Raw genomic sequence first — 5,961 nt, 5'->3', positions numbered from 1 at the left:
CCAGGGTGAAGGGCTGGATGGGGCTGGGCAGGGCTGGGTGGGCAAGCAGAGGGGACAGCATGCTTGGAGCTCAAGGCAGGAGGAAGCAGGGAGTGTGTGGGGAGCTGAATGGTCCCTGGAACTAAATAGAGTGTGAGAAAGGCAAAGGGCAGAGGGAGGCTGGCAGGCCAGCAGGGGCTGGAGCATGAAAGGGTCTGGGGGTTGTGCTTAGGAATGGGGTTTTGTCCTAAGCAAATGCAGTCACTGAAGGAGTTTAAACCAGAAAGTGGCAAGATAGAAACTTGTTCCAGAAATATAAAAATACACTGCTAGTCACTATCCTAGGTACTTGGGAGGAAATACAAAGATCATCTGTACCTTGGCAATCTGATAGGAAAAATAAAATGGGCCCTGAAATCAGGTCATTGTGATGCAAATTACATGTAAAAGAAGCCTTGAGACAGATTGGTTTCCATTTGCAAGGCAAGAGGAAATCAGTCCCTTTTGGGATCAAAAGAAAGAAGAAATCTGGGTGTTGGACCAAACTGGGGAGGTGATGAACAGGCTGTGGGGGAGGAAGTTAGAGCGGAAGTCGCAGCCACGCAGAGCATAACGTCAAGTGTGAAGGTGAAGCTGGCAGTGGGGACAGAAGTGAAGAAGTTGGCTTTTGCTTACCGCTTACCTTTGCGCAGACTAGATATCTTTCCATTTCCTAAATGTAGCAGGTTCTCCCTAGCCTCCTATGTGCTATTTGGAACATTCTGTTTCCCCAACCCTATTTTCACCTGCTTAACACTTTCTCAGCCTGTAGATCTCCTATATCTCATATTGGACATCACATTTTCTGGAAATTTCTCCATAAATCCCTGAGTCTGAAGATTGGAATTGTGTAATGGCCTATTGCTTCATTAGATTCTAATCTGCATTAATCAGCAAAGAACTTGAATCGTTGTCCACTGCTGTACCCCACTGCTTAGCACAATCCTAGCAAACAGCGGGTGCCTGCTAACCATGTATTGACTTGGAGTTGGAAGGTAGGAGAATGCAAACAGGGTGGAATCTAATCTGAGGAATACTCAGGATCAGAGTTAGAATTTCAGAACTAAGGCCACAGATTCCAAGAGACCTGCAATGCTATTTATTTGGTGCCAGATGAATGCTGTTGGGGTTGGCACGGGCACTTAAAATTAAGGGATACATTAATAAAGTGAAACAAGTACAGGGATTTAGAAGAAATTCATTCCTTCAGGAAGAGAGAGGAGCCCTGGAAAGCTATGTGAAGAAAGTGGTATTTCAGCTGGGCTTTGATGGACAGATAGGCTTTGGTGTTGCTATCATATGGCTCTGTTCTCTCTACCTTGGCACATGTTGATCTGCCAAATTTCTCTCTCCTCACCACTGTCTCTGTTAGAGCACAGGTGCAGCTTAATGTGCATAGTGTCACCTAGGTTACATCTCACAGAGGACACCTATTACGTGCTGTTATGGGCTGGGATCTCCAGGCGCATGCATTCAAAACACAGAACACCTACAGCATATGCAACACGGTGTACATTGTGTATTCATGATCATGAATAGTGTATGTGTGTGTGGATCCATAAAAACTTGCATTTTGTTCAGACGCTTAACTTCCTTCAAAGAACTTCCACAACCAAGACTCCATTTCTTCTGCATGGTAATAATATGAGGCAGATGAGGGAGACATTGCTATGTGCACAAAACAAATGAGAAAGCAGGGGCACAGAGAGGTTAAGCAACTTATCCAAGGTCACACAGCCATTGTTATGCTACCAGAGATGGAACCTAGGCCTCTTAGTTGCCAATTAACCTATCCCTTTCTGCCCAGACGTTCTGGAGTGGGCACTCTTAATCATCTAGACTGTGAGAAAATATGTTTGAATATATTCAGAAAAGCAACTGTCATTAACTCAATCTAATGTGGAATGTTTAGCGGAGTGTTGAACTATGACCACTTGACATACAAATCATCTTTACTTCAGTAGTTGTACCTTTCTGATTGACCTATGAATTAATTTCTTCAACTATAAACTTGAGATTCTTGTATTTAGTGACATGTTAAGTTAAATTTTATAAATAAATGAATAATTGGCATGAACTTATATTCAGTCAAACTTAAAAGCAATTATTTACTTTGAAATCAACTGAAGTAAATCACTAAGGAACAAAATCCTCCAGGGAAATTGTTTCTTCCCTGAATTTGAACAATAGGCCAAAAAGTCATAAGGCTAATGTTGAAGTAATCTGGCTAAGGGCAATATGTGTACACGTATCTAGCTCTAATTAGTTCTACTACTGTATACAATCTTTATAAACCCTTTCTAACTCAAACTTGGCTCAAATACAAACATGCTTGCATTCTCTTTGTTCCCCTCCCTCCAGTCCTTTTTGTTTTTTTTTTTTTTTTCCTTTTTCATCTTGTCTCCCACCCGTTTATTTCTAAGACTGTTTTCTTTCTGTGATGGTTTACACAATAAAACCAACGACGATGCAGGATCACTAATTCTGAAGCAGAAAGAAGTGTCGTTCTGTTGAATTAGGCGCAAATTCATTTGTGTGGTCTGAAGTCTTTCAGCATCGTATGTTTGCCAGCATTTGTAAAAAGTGGTGCTTTTTTTAATGATGTTCACGTTGTCTTTATCTTCCACTTTTGCTGCTCTGCGCTCACACTCACACACACACATGCTTGCAAAGACAGGGGCAGTTCCTACGCAAACTTTGGTGAAACAGCATTCTCCCACAGATCAATCACTTCCTTCCTGAGGAAGCAAATACCTTTGCCACATGGCTGGAGTGGGCGGGAGGACTTTTCCTCCTGAAATACTTACCCTGACTGTCAATCATTTAGCACTCAAACAAAGAGAGCCTCTCTGAATGTTGAGGAGTCAGGAGAGCTGCCCACGCTGCACATCAGCACCAAGGCCGTTTCCTCAAGGTGACTCCGTTTACCAGCGCGGGGACGGACTGTAGGACCTTGTGTCAGGACACAGATCTGACTGGTGGTAGTCGCCATCCGGGATGACTTCTATGCTCCGCCTGAAGTGCAAAGCGTGCACGAGCATCCCAGAGCTAACGTTGGAACTAAGCAGAAGCCTCAGACAGATGAATTATGGCCGGGAGATCCCGCGGAGGACACCTCCCTCCTTCCACATCACTCAAGGGGGAAGAAAAAATTCACGCACAACATACTGATAAGTTGCAAGTATATGAATGCTGATAATGTGCTTCCACTGTTGCACAAAGGAAGAAAACACATAAATGGGTTAATTAGCTCCTATGCAGAATTTAATTAGAGCATCTTTGTTCACTCTGCTTTAGCCAGAATCTCAATTATCAGCCCCTATTTCCAAGATTTTTGAGCTTGGATGCAAATTTTCACTTGGAGCTTCCCATCTAAAGCTTGGGGTCTCAGCTGCCTTCCATGTGGCAGTGGTAGCCAATTTCAACATAAAAATCTTGATTACTTTGAAGTCATCCTATTATCACGGGGAACAATGACTCTTTTCAGCACTCAAAAGGTATTCCCCACCGCACCCCTTTTGGATGTGTATAATAAGAGATTAGGTTTTAGAAAGTGCAGAATGGAGCTAAGGCTGGAAGCTGGGTGATTTTTTTTTTTTCATAGAATGAAACCATGATAAGTGACCTTGATCATGTAATAATTCATTTAATCCTCACAATAATCCTCTAAGGTAGGTATTATCGTTATTATTATCAGCATTTGCTAGATAAAGAAAGTGAATCACACAGAGGTTACGGGATTTGCACAAGGACTTGAGCCCAGATGTTCTGGATCCTGAGTCCGCACTCTTATTAATCATTGTGCTCCTGTGTCTTGCAATGATACAATAAATAGTCTCTTCCTGTGAGAAAGCCAATATCAATTCTATTGGAATCATAAATTGAAAAGTTAATTCTTCTTCTAGGAATGATAGTATTTAAAGCTTTTTTCTTTTTCCTAAGCGCTAGACCACTGGGGATGTTTAAAGCTATTTTGATTTTGAACAAGTGAAATCCGGCCAATACTTATAGAAAAGGGGAAATTTATTATAAGTTTGAGGGGTGGTTCTTGAGGAACCCAAGGCTAGGAGTGCACCTGGACCTCAGAAACAACTGAAGCTAAGAACTGGAGCGGCATCAAGACTCTCACCCTGTCTTTCATGCTTAGTTCTTTCTGCTATCATTGGTGCCTGCTTTCTTCTTTCTGTCTGTCTGCAGGGCTGTGTGCTCCAAGTCCCCGGTCAACAGGGCAGAAGCACATACCCACACATCCTGAGATTTATTTCTTATACTCTAGGATCTAAAGAGAGACTGGCCCAATATTTGCTCCTAATATTTCCATAGAACTGGAAACAAAAAATAGTGATGATGATGATGATGATGATGATGATTGTTACCACTGAGGCTGTTGAGGTGGAGAGCCCTGTCGATTTGTGTGTCTGGTGTTTGGCATGGCCCCTTTGCCCCAGACCGCTGTATGTCAAAGTACAAGTATTGCAAGAGTCTCCAAACCTTACTGAGCTGATAAAGAGCTTCCCTGGGCTTTTTAAAGATCTACAAGTGCTTTCCAGAACTTGATGCTTGCAATAGCATTGAGAAATAAACAATGCGAATACTACTATTCTTTTCTTAACAGATGGGGCAACAGAGGCTCAGAGAGGCGACCTTTCTTACCCAAGTTTGCACTGCTAGCAAGTGGCTGCGCTTTTAGTCAACGACTCTTTGTACAGCTAATTCAAAATTAAGATTTTATTCCCAGTCTACTCTACATTAGAGAATCCAAAGACAGAGCACCTGATCTGAGGACTAGGATCCAGATTTCCAGATTTCTGGTCTTACCACAAAATATTTTTCTATGTTCCTAAGGGGTCTAAAGCACACATCGTTGTGTCAGCCCAGGCTTCAGAATTTAACCTTTTTCCTAGAATCATTATTTTTTGGCACTGAACACATATAATTTTCTTTTATTATTTTCTACTTAGCTCCTTGTTTCCCCTGCCAACTCTGGATTCTGAAAAAGTGGCCAATGTTGAAGATGTTCAGAAAAATTGCCCACATAGAAGCTGTGAGTTCTTTTGCTCCTCCATCTTCTTTAAAGACTGTCTCCTCCACTTGGCAACCTATCAATCGTTGTCATCAATCAAGGCATGTAGGCTGCCCCTCCTCAGAGGTTCACACTGAGCTAGGCACTGCTCTCTACAGGGGCTCCTACAACACATTTCCAGGGAAATTAGAACAGATCTCTTGGGTGAATGGTGTCCTACAAATCATGAATATGTAGTTAACCAGCTGTACAGCATCTTGCACTCTAAGACACAGAAAGTTGGTTTTAGCTCTGTCTTTAAAACAAGAGGGATTCAGGTTGAATCTAAAAGAGAACTTCTTCTTGATCATTCAGAGGAAAAACACTGGCATGAGCCACTCAATGAAAATGTTGTGTCTTTGTCTTTAGAAACCTGAACGAGTACTAACTCTTCCGGTAGCCAGTCCCCAGGGCTGCCCCAGGGACATTCATCTCCTGGTATTCATGCCATTGTACAGTCCCCTCCCACCATGAATAGGGATAACCTGTGTAAACCAGTAGGACATTACAGAAATGACAGCATGTGACTTCTGAGGCTGGGTCATAAAAGACATTGTGGCTTCCACTCTAGTCTGTCTTGGATTGCTTGATCAGGAAAAGGCCAGCTGCCATGTCACGAAGACACTCAGGCAGCCCAGGAAGTGGCCCATCTGGAGAGGAGCTGAAGTCACTTGGCAACAGCGAGCATCAACTTTTAGGCATGTGCGTGAGCTACCTTGGATATGTACCCTCCACCTCAGTCAAGCCTTCAAATGACCGTAGTCCCGGCTGACATCTTGACTGACATTGCATGAGAGCTTTTGAGCTATAACCACTCAGCTAAGCTGCTACCAAATCCCTGACCCACAAAAACTGTGAGATAAAAAGTGTTTATTGTTGTT

The sequence above is a fragment of the Lemur catta genome, chromosome 10 (genome assembly GCF_020740605.2).
Source record: "Lemur catta isolate mLemCat1 chromosome 10, mLemCat1.pri, whole genome shotgun sequence".
Classification (NCBI taxonomy): Eukaryota; Metazoa; Chordata; class Mammalia; order Primates; family Lemuridae; genus Lemur; species Lemur catta.
This window is presented reverse-complemented; position numbering follows the sequence as displayed.